This window comes from Felis catus, chromosome C1 (genome assembly GCF_018350175.1).
Source record: "Felis catus isolate Fca126 chromosome C1, F.catus_Fca126_mat1.0, whole genome shotgun sequence".
Classification (NCBI taxonomy): domain Eukaryota; kingdom Metazoa; phylum Chordata; class Mammalia; order Carnivora; family Felidae; genus Felis; species Felis catus.
The window spans coordinates 3,507,648-3,518,503 of record NC_058375.1 but is presented as its reverse complement, the minus strand read 5'-3'; the positions used below and the strand labels follow the sequence as shown (position 1 = coordinate 3,518,503).

General features: G+C 54.6%; 1 long non-coding RNA gene across 2 annotated transcripts; it reads left to right on the top strand.

Moving 5' to 3' along the window:
• The first annotated feature begins 72 nt into the window (after positions 1-72).
• LOC123379451 lies at positions 73-5,078 on the top strand. Of its 2 annotated transcripts, XR_006583858.1 has the most exons (4): positions 73-340; positions 1,370-1,539; positions 1,670-4,381; positions 4,612-5,078. It is a non-coding gene; the product is annotated as an uncharacterized LOC123379451 (long non-coding RNA). The 2 variants fall into 2 exon arrangements; XR_006583857.1 differs by having other exon boundaries at positions 73-1,539.
• Positions 5,079-10,856: the final 5,778 nt, after the last annotated feature.

Here is a 10,856-nt window from a genome sequence, read left to right as displayed (position 1 = left end):
CCCCCCCCCCGCCCCCCGCCCCGGCAATCTCAAGATTCTCCTCAGTTAAACTGTCACTGAGGCTTGAAAGAGCGGTCTATGTTCCTTATTGTCAAGACCAAAGTTGGACAGGAAGCCATCAGGATTTAAGGACCCATTTAAACCATCTCCGGCATGGCATCATCCCCAGCATCCATGCCGACCGGTTATTTGTAACGAGAGGGAGCCAGACTCTTGGCCAGCACGCGGGTGTGTCGAGGGCACTGGCTTTGCCACCCACCTGCAGCCCCTCCTGCAATGAAGGGAGACTTTGTTCCAAGTCCGCCCCGGAGAGGAGCCAACCTGGCTGCTGGTCTCCGAGGTGTGAAACTTTCCATGCAACACCTTGGTGAATGTGTTGATTATTCACTATATCTCAGAATAGTTGAAATATAATTACAATGAAATTTTGTATAATCATTTCTGGAATCCTTGAATGAATTCTGAGGGGTCCCGGGCTGCGTGGTTTGGAAACTCATTTATACCCCTCCTGGGACGTCCTTCTCACTCCGCCTTGGGTTGTGGTTATGAGTTCTGAGTTATCCCAGAGGTAGAGTCGTTTTCCTAAACTAGAGTTTAGCAAAGATCTAGGGCCGTTGTTACAAGCCTAATAAATACTTGAGAAATGAATGAATGAATGAATGAATGAAGGACCCCTTCAAGGACAAGGAATGGTCATTCTTTTGGTATCCAGGGACTAAGCATAGGATCTGGCAGGTGGTAGTGAATCAGTGAATGAGTGAATGGAAAGGGTCCTTGCCTCCTGTGTCCTTGCAACATGCATCCCTGTTAGGGAAGGGAGCTGGTGCCATCATGATGTTGCCTGGTCCTTGGCTTTAGAAGACCAGCCCGAGGAATCTGCTGTCTCAGCTCAGACTGCATCATCGGCTGCCCAGTGCTTAAAGGAGCTAGTCCCACCAGAAACTTCCGTGCCCATTCCTCATGGTCGGGGCACCCACGTGCAGCCCCAGCCTTTGAGCTGAAGGCTGAATTTGGAAGAAGTGATTTTGGGCTTCTGTTGCTTTTCTGAGATAGGAGTCTCCCAGGCCAGAGGGCTGCCAGTTGGTGGGTCTGGAAAGACAGAGGGTGTGAGTAGGGGGCTCCCCTGTCTGCTCCCCCACGCACCTGGGCCCGCGTGGAATCCGCCAGCTCTGGGAGGCCTTGCCTTTGATGGACACCACTGACATGACTGGACTTGTCAGGGCCCATCAGGGAAGGCAGGTTTCGGCAGTGAATTGAATTTGCTAGCAAGATAATCAGTTATTGATTGGAAGGGTGAGCCACTGCTCCTGTCTGCTTCTGAGGAAATGAACTTCTTCTCTTTCTGGAATATTTACTGGTGGGAGAGAAGCAGGGACAGCCCGAGTCAGCTTGGCCGAAGTGATGCTGAAGGGGCCACATCCACGATATTTACGTAGGTGAAATGGGGCTACGCATGCCCTTGGGGACAGGGCAGCTCTGTCCCACACCCGGTGGGAAGCCCTGATGCCCAGGTGTCTGATTCCCCACCTCTTGCTTCAGGTAAGAAGTCTTCAGGACCCAGGTGAGGAGGAGGGAGCCCCCCTGCCCCCCAGGCCACTCCCCTCACCCTCAGCTCCCAGGGCCCTTTAGAGACCCACAGCGCCCCTCACTTGATGCCTCTGGTCACCAGATTTCCATGGAGGGTCTCTGCCCCCGGGGCCTGGACCAGGGCTCCCCCACCCTCCCTGAGAAACCCTGACTCTGGGATACCGTTGACTGTAGAGGGCACCATCGACCTAACAACAGCATGCTGGGAGAGACCGTGAAGCCCCATCGTATGTAGCATTCATCATAATTACAAATGTGTCCCGATTCCAGACAAGCTAAAAAGAGAGGAAAAAAAAGCGTGACTTGGAGTCAGGGAAATGTGGTGTTGTTATTTTCATTGTTCACATTATTAATTTGTTTACATCTCACTTTGTACCCAAAGGGTTTGCTGTGGGGAGTTGGGACGGCTGCTCCCACATCCCTCTGACACTTCTTGGCTGAGAGGCGCTCAGTCGGGGAGGAGGAGGGGGAGGAGGCTCAGGCGGCACGTGCATGCTTGCTTGGCCCGGGACCGTGTGCAGCCACAGACCTGCGAGGCCCTCCTCACCTCCTCCAGCCCAGCGAGGTGCCTACCACCAGGGAGCACTCTCACCTCAAGCCCAGTGCGTGGTCCGTACGACCAGGGAGCACTCTCACCTCCTCCAGCCCAGCGAGGTCCCTACAACCAAGGAGCACTCTCACTTCCTCCCAGCCCAGCGAGGTGCCTACCACCAGGGAGCACTCTCACCTGCCACCTGTGCCCCCACAGCCCCAATGTACTCGTGCTCTGGGCCCTGGAAATTCAGGTCCTGAGGCCCCAAGCCTGTTTCCAAGGCGCATCTGAGTCCATCCTTCTGGGACAAGTGAGCGGGAGCAAGGGGCTGTTGAGTGCAGCCAGAGCCTGATCTGAGGTGCTCCCCTCAGGGGCAGGGCTGCCTCCCCACAGCACAGATGTAGGATGGTGGAGAAGGGGATGGTCTGGGGGCCGCCAGGGGTCCAGACCATCTCTGCTGTGCTGCCTGCACAATTGACCCTTCGCTTCAAGGAGTGGAGAATTCTGAACTCGAGCCTGGCCTTCTGGGTCAAGGGTGAGCTTACCTGTCAAGGTGGGAGGCCAGAACACGTTCCATCGAAGCTTGCTGGCCTGATTCTGCATGGGCCTCTGTTTTACTCTTGCCCTCAGCCTCTGATTGTTTGGGGGCCTCACGGTGACCTGACCAGTGAAGGAACGACCTCGTCTGCATATAGAACATTCTCTGTTTTCCCCGGGCTGCATGGCCCACAGCTGGCAGCTCCAGCCCAGGACTTCTGTGCATCAGGCGGGTCAAAGTCCAGGATTAGGAGCTTCCTGACTCAAAGTCTGGGTCTCCCCTTCCTCTCTGGATGGCCCTCAGGGGCCCGGTCTTGGGAGGAATATGCACCCAGGTGACACTTTCCGTGGTGGCTCCACCTTTGCCGGGTGGGACTTGGGAGAAGTTCGCTGGGCTTATATCCCCTGCATCCTTGGGGGGCTTTGTGCTCAGGACTGACTTCAGTCCAGATGCCCATTCTTCCTTCTGTGCAGAGAAGGCTCTGTGCCCCGGGGTGCTGAAGCGATGCTTCCTTCTCTCTATTCCTGGCCACGTCCCATGGAAAGGGCGAGGAAATTTTGCGATTGGATCCCGGGCTGGCTGGAGACCCGGGTGGAATGGTGTTCGTGTTTATTCTGGATGGAGCCCTTTCTACCTGCAAATCGTAGCTAATCCCTGGCTTCACCCAGAGGGAGACTCTGTGAGCTGGACAAAGGTGGGGGCCTGAGTCAGGAGCAGAATCCAAGAGCAGAATCAAGGTTTCTCCGGGGAGCCGGATCAATATAGACAGCTAATCCCCGGGCCTCTGATCATCCCTGGGCTCATCAGAGTGTGGCCTCTGGTCCCTGGAATACTCAGGACCTGGGTATTCTGCCTCATTAATTTTCTGGTCACCTTGGGGTGGGCTGGGGGAAAGGAATGCCTCCTGTTTGCAGATTTTGTGATGGAAAATCACGGAGTGTGGTTGGCTTCCCTGCCTTGGGCAACCGGCTGGGCTGCAGGGAGTCTCGGGCTGGTGGTGGTCAGGCCCTCATTCTGAAAGCAGTTTGTTGAGGGATGCAGGCCGGAAGTGTAGGGGACTGGGCTGTTTCTCTTCTGGCCCTGGGACACACCCCATGGCTCTCTCATGTCTCAAGCAAGCCCTCCGGCAGGTGTTAGCTGTTCTTGTCAGCGGCCTCTCACACCCCCGGAGCAGGATGGGGTAAACCACTCCCCGGCAATTCCAGAACGTTGCTGGCATCTCCTGCGATTGAAGCTTCGTTGGATTTTCACGTCTGTTTTGTTTTCTTTCCCTTCCTTCTGAATGATGGAGATGGGGAGACACAATGGCAGTTGCTACGGATTGAATGGGGGGGATGGGAAGCTGGAGGGTGGTCCCTAAGCCGGGTGCGTAGCTGGACCACTGCTCTGGGCGGAATCGAGTCCCCCAAACATTCGTATGGTGAAGTCCCAGCCCCCGCTGCCTCGGAATGCAGCTATATTTGGTGACAGGGTCTCTAAAGAGGTGATTAAGTGAAAATGAGACCACTGGGCCCTAATCTAATCTGTGTCCTTATTATAAGAAGAGAAAAGGATGCTCTCCAACAGAGGGAAGGCCATACCAGTGAGAAGCTTGCCATCTGCACACCAAGGAGAGAGGCCTCCGAGGACACTGCCCCTGCCCACACCTCGATCTTGGACTCCAGAACAGTGAGAAAATGCAAGCCTGTGGAGCTTGGTCCGGAGGCCCCAGCGCACTGACGCAGGTACGCGGGGCTCGATGAGGGGCGGTGGGGTGTCCTCCAGCAGGGACATTCTGGGGTTGCAGCAGACTTTGCTCTGTCGGCACCCAGAGCCCTTCTTCCCACTGGCGGGCTGCCCCGCCTCCAGCTCACCTGCTCCTGGGGGCTGTCACAAGCTAGCCCTGCCAGCTGGCCCGGCTGGAGCCCTGGGTTCAGGGTATGTGGGGCAACTGCTCCTTTTTCTCTACTAATAGAGCCCCGTTGGAGAGCCACGGGCTGGGATCACTGCCTTAGACAATTTCCTGTTCTACGAATGCTAATATTCCAACCAACTGGCCTCCAGTGAGAGATCCATAATTAACTGAAAGGAGATCACTTTTAAATCATCCCTGGGCACCAATTTGGGAGGCCGGCTCCGGGGCTGGATGGGCTGTGGGCTCAGCCCAGAGTGACTAGTCTTATTTTCTTAACTAACAGGGAAGGACATGTGGCCAGGGAAAGGAAATGTGTCTCTGTGAGTTTTTAAGGGATAAAATAAATATGTTTCCAAAATTCTGCTGGTCGAATTCTCTGGAAAAAAAAAAAAAAACAAACACAAGTAAATCGATGATACAACAGCGAGTGACTCGGGCATCGGAGCCACATGCCCACCTCCGTGTCCTCTTTTGCATCTGTGAGTGGGGGACGCACATTGGACTCCAGACTTCAGGTCCTGTCATGTTCTCTGTACGCCAGGCGCTATAGACTTTGCTAGAAGTACCCCTAGGCGCATCTGGGCGGGTGCGAGCAGGATGCATCTGGGAACACAGTTTCCCATGTTCCTGGTCTTGTTGGTAGCTGGCGGCAGGGTCTGGAGACCAGGATTTCAGCCCCGGCCTGGTCACATGGCTCATCCCCTATGTCTGCTGGGGCTAGTGACCCCAGACAGTTCTGGAGGACAGAAGTCTCTGATTCAAGTCTTCCGGGCCCCAAATCAAGGTGCCGGTGGGGTTAGTTCCTTCTGCAAACTGTCCAGAAGGGTCTGCTCTTTGCTTCTGCCAGTTTCTGGTGGCCGCCTCTGGCCCCCGGCCGGTGGCTGTGTCACTCCCGTCAGTCTCTGTGGCCACTTCGCCATCTCCTCTTCGGTGTCCGACGTCCCCCAGCCTCCCTCTTGTGGGGACCCCTGTGATGGCACTTAGTGTCTCCCTGTAATTCAGGATCACCTCCCCAGCTCCTTAAGATCCTTAACTTAATCCCATCTGCAAGGTCCCTTCTGCCAAGTGAGGTCAGAGGTTCTATTTCGTCCTGACCGGCCGTCCCAGCCCGTCTCCAGGGGCGCCCCCCATGCACAGTCAGGGTTCTGCTGTCCCCTAGTGCCTCCCAGACTTTCAGGTCTCCCTTCTGCCCATGCGGCTCCTACCTGCACGTCCCTTGTCCTTCGGCGGAATCTTCTTGTCTGCCACATCCCACCTCAACCTCTTCCTGCTCTGAACTGTTTTTCCGTTGAGGTGAAATTCACATCATAAAATCACCCATTTGAGAGTCGACACTTCAGTGGCATTTAGTGCCTTCACAGTGATGTGCAATCACCACCTGTGTCTGGTCCCCGAACATTTTCATCCTCCCAAAGGAGACCCTGTCCCCATGAGCGGTCACACCCCTCCCCACCCCTGGTTAAACGCTGCTTTCTGTCTCTACGGATTTACCGACTCTGGACGTTTCGTAGAAATGGAGTCAGACGATGCACGAGCTTTTGTGTCTGACATCTGTCACTAAACATGATGTCCCCAAGGTCCCTCCATGATGCACTGCACCCCAGCGCTCACTGCTTTGTACGGCCGAGTACCATTCCATCATTCGCTGCTGTGAGCCTTTGTGCACGTGTACTGGTTTGAGGCTCTGTTTTCAGTTCTTTGGGGAGTGAGATTGCTGGACCACATGGAATTTCAAAGTTTGCTTTTTTGAGCAACTGCCAAACCTGGTTTTAGTTTTTGTATTTTCTTCTATTGTGGGTGTTTTTTTTTTTTCAATGTTCTTAAGCCCAAAGAGAGGACCAGAGCAGAGGAGGCTCTTTCGGTAGGGAGGATGTCAGTCGAAGTCACCCCTACTGGCCACCAGGCTCTGCTCTGGTTGCTGTCGGCTCCCTGGGGGCGTGGGGCTTGGGACATCGGCATTGGCGACAGGTGTTCTGCAACACTGCTCACTGGCTCATGCACGCAGGGGCCCGGGGGTTTGGGGACATCTGCTCTTGATGAGAGCAGGGTTTATGGGGGAGGGTGGCCCCCTCGTACTGTGCAGAACTACAGTCGGGCCCCCAGGGACGTGAGACAGAACACGTGCATCTGGGGGCACCTGGGTGGCTCAGAAGGTTGAGCATCCAACTTCAGCTCAGGTCACAATCTCACAGTTCGTGAGTTCAAGCTCTGCATCGGGCTCTGTGCTGACAGCTCGGAGCCTGCTTGGATCCTCTGTCCCCCCCTCTCTCCGCCCTCCCCTTCCCCCGCTTATGCGCTCTCTCTCTCTCTCTCTCAAAAAGAAATAAACATTAAAAAAAAAAAAAAAAAGACGTGTGCGTCAGGCAGAACAACCCTGAAGTCCTGGGGGGAGTCGGTTGGGACCAGGCATGTGCTCCCTGATGGCAGTTCCAGAGGGTCTCCTGCTGGGCTGTGTGGGTTTAGCTGGTTTTGTAGGAGTGAATTATGTTTTTGTTCCTCCCCATTCAACTTCATACCCCTGGGAGTGAACTGTAGATGCTCTGCCTCTGTCAATGCAAAAGGTACCAATTCATAACGGTGATGGGATTACAGCTTTGCTTCTCACTCCCTTCCCCCTCTCTTTTCCTTCCTTCTTCCTCCCCCAGACCAGGATTTCCTGAATGTTCCCAGCATGCTGTCCCTCCCACCTTTTTACAAAAGTTTATGTATTTATTTTGAGAGAGAGAGAGAGCTCGTGTGAGTGAGTGCAAGTGGGGGAGGAGCAGAGAGAAAGGGAGAGAGAGAGAGAGACAATCCCATGCAGGCTTCCGAGTGTGGAGCCTGATGTGGGGCTCGAACCCATGAACCGTGAGATCATGACCTGAGCCGAGGTCGGATGCTTAACAGACTGAGCCACCCAGGTGCCCCGGTTTATTTATATATTTTGAGAGAGAGAGGATACCTAGCAGGCTCCATCCACACTGTTAGTGCAGAGCCTGACACGGGGCTCAAAACCCACAAACAGTGAGATCATGACCTGAGCCAAAGTCGAATGCTTAGCCCACTGAGCCACCCAGGCGTCCTGCATGGTGTCCCCTTGTGGGGTGCTGCTCACATTGACCAAGGCTGGCATTTTCTTACTCCACTGTCCTGGCCGCCCTCAGGGGATCAGCCGCCAGGGCCCTCTGCTTCCTCCGCAGGACCACAGTGGCCGTCCCCACCCCTCTGTGTAACCCTCGCACCCGTCCTGTCCCTCTGTCCCTCACAGAGAAGTGCACACAATACGATGCCATTTTAGTTAAACAAACTAAAATTTAAAAGTAAACATCCACGCACCCGATGTCCTTGTTTATGAGTGGATGAATATTGACACCATAGCAGAGGGACACATGGGGCACATGAGGGTTTTTGCAGCGGGGTGAGGAAGACAACGGGGGGCAGAGAGAGAGAGACAGAGACACAGAGACAGAGACACAGAGAGAACTCCCACCTACGGACTGACCCCTGAGCAGGTGCTAATGCGGCAACCTCACACCTCTGCCCTGCTGTTGGAGAAGCTCGCCGCCCCCCAGACGGAGCAGAAAACATACCCTGTGTGGCACGCACAATGGCGGACCCTCCAAGGACCCCAGAGCTGAACTTGAACTACTGCCTTGGCCACACAGGTTGGGGTCGTCCTAGGTGACTTTGGGGAGGGGATTTGGAGACGCTGGACCCACCGTCCGTGCGGTCAGCGCGTGCCTTCATTCAGGCCACTTGGAGGTTCGATCCCTTGGCTCTGCATCAGCTGCTGTGCCCAGCTGTTCAGGCAGCTGTGGAGCTCACGGCCCAGGGTGCCACACGCCAGCTTCGTGCTCAGGCAGCTCCGGGACCGCCAATCGGTTTCCCTTTGGAGGCGGCCGATGTCCTTGGCTTGGGGCCCCTTCCTCCGCCGACTGACGGTGCCGGCCTGGCATCTTAAGTCTCCCTCGCTCTCTGCCTCCGGCCTGCTTCTGTCGTCACAGCTTCTCTCTGGCCTCTGCTCGCCTTCATCCTGATGATGGCAGTGAGCCCACCTGGATAATGGAGGATAACTTCGCCATGTTTGCAGACATTTCGTATCTGCAAAGTCCCTTCCTGCCACGTGAGGTCACGTATCACAGGCTGCACGTACGCGGACACGGACGTCTCCAGGGGCTGTCGCTATGTCTGACACACACACATGCATATAGACGGACAGAGACACCTGCCTTTCTGTCCTCCTACAACTACAATGGTATATACTTTACTAATAGTATCATTATGGTTGTTCTTTTATAAGCACGGAAGCTGTGGCACAGAGAATTTGAGCAACCGTCCCAAGGACATCCAGCTGGCGAGTGTGAGACCAAGGTTTCTGACCCCAGGTCCTGCCTCCAGAGTCCAGGCTCTAAACCACTTCTTTTCTAGATTCTTCCAGAGACAATACCAATAGCAATCAAGGCTGAGTACTAATCACCTGTCAGACCACTTCCGGTGTTATTGGAAATGCCTGGAGAAATAAAAGGTAGAACTTCTGGAGAAGTGGCTCATAAGTAGCTGAGGAGAAAAGGCCAACCCAGGAGGAGGCGAGAGAGAACATTCAGATACAGGGTTTCATCATCAGATGCTTTAGCTCTGGGAAAGTTCTCCAGGGCGATAGCTTCGTGCGCATGAGGTTCTGATCAGCAAGTATCAGAGTGGAGACGAGCCCAGATTGAACCAGGCTTCCCCCAAATGGATCCTTTGATGAAGCAATGAGTGATTTAGCCATGTGCCCAAACACGCACTTATATACATGCATATACACACATATACATATGTTGGGACATACTCAACACCAGCAGCTTGAGCCACTCAGTGGTGGAGAAGGGCAAGGGACTTTAAGAACACTTTACTGTGGGGGCGTCTGGTGGCTCGGTTGAGGTTCTGACTCTTGATTTCGGCTTGGGTCACGATCTCATGGATCATGGGTTCAAGCCCCACGTCAGGCTCTGTGCTGACAGCACGGATCCTGCTTTGGATTCTCTGTCTCCCTCTCTCTCCCCCTTTCCTGCTTGTACGCGTGCTCTCTCTCTCAAAATAACAAACATTAAGAAAAGAGAAAATTTTACTGTGGAATATGTTCTTTTTTTTTTTTTTAAAGAAGCAAAGTTTTTGTTGTTTCCAAGTATGTGCAGTACGAACCAGGCTACGAAGCCTAATAATTATCTGTAATCATCCCTTCCCTTGGACGACTACGTATCCTTCCACGAGGTTTGAACACTGCTCTCGAGTACTGTCCCAATCCACCTACGAGCAAGCTCATGACAAATGAAGACAGCTCGTGACAAAATGTCTGCCTGGTCCCCCTAATAATTACCCCAAATTCCAGCTGAGCATATGGGCGTTGAGGCTTCTGGGCATGCGGAGGGGGCCCCACAGAGACGTGGAAATAGAATGATCTCATGTCGGGTAAGAATAAGCAAGTGAGTGTGCAGACATGCAGAGGGGGTCCTGGAACATGCGTAGATGGGTTGACAGACTGGGTCAGGATTCTCAGCCACAGAAGCACAGGAAAGGAGGTTCCCAGAGATCTGTAGGGCTGGGCTCATCTGAATGCTTTTCGCCAGGGCTTGTGCTGGGGTCCGAATTGGCGCATTCAACGGTGACTGTGCTGCCTGAGTTGTGCATCAGCTGCGAAATCAGACGACAGAATGAGGCAGGTGGAGACCCTAGGCTGTCTTTGTTTTGGACACAGCTGGCTGCTGGAGGATGTGGCTGGTGGTTGCAGTCATGTGGGCTTCCTGGAAGCGAGCCCGGAATTAGGCGGCTTCCCCTTCCTTGGTGTTCCTGAGCTGTGCTGGATACCCAAGCCTTCCCTGGCAGGTCAGACCCCAGTGAAACTGAACACACGCTCCCTGGGGGAGGCTGATCCATTCTTCCTCCCAAACTCACAAATGAGGTATTTTTCATGCCCCAGGGAGGAGCCAGGGAGGAGGCAGAGAAAGACCAGGAGGGGCCCTTCTGCTTGGAAACGCACCCACGATCAGGGGTCTCCACCCTGTGTCCTGCCAACAGCTTGGCCCCGGGCCACCTCGTGCCCTCCCTCTGCACCTCTGCCCTGGTGGTCTCACTTGGTGTCGCGGCTTGGAACAACACACGGAGATGCAGGTGTCTGTGTCTGTAGCCGCTTCCCAGACCGTGTTCTTGATGGCTCTGCGTGGATCGCTGACCAACACCACAGACTCACGTCCCCCAGGCCAGTCTGTGCTCAACCTTCCCTGTTGGATGTGGTGGGGGGGGTGGGGGGGCACTGGGTGGGTGCAGTTTCCCTCGGGGTCGGGGGC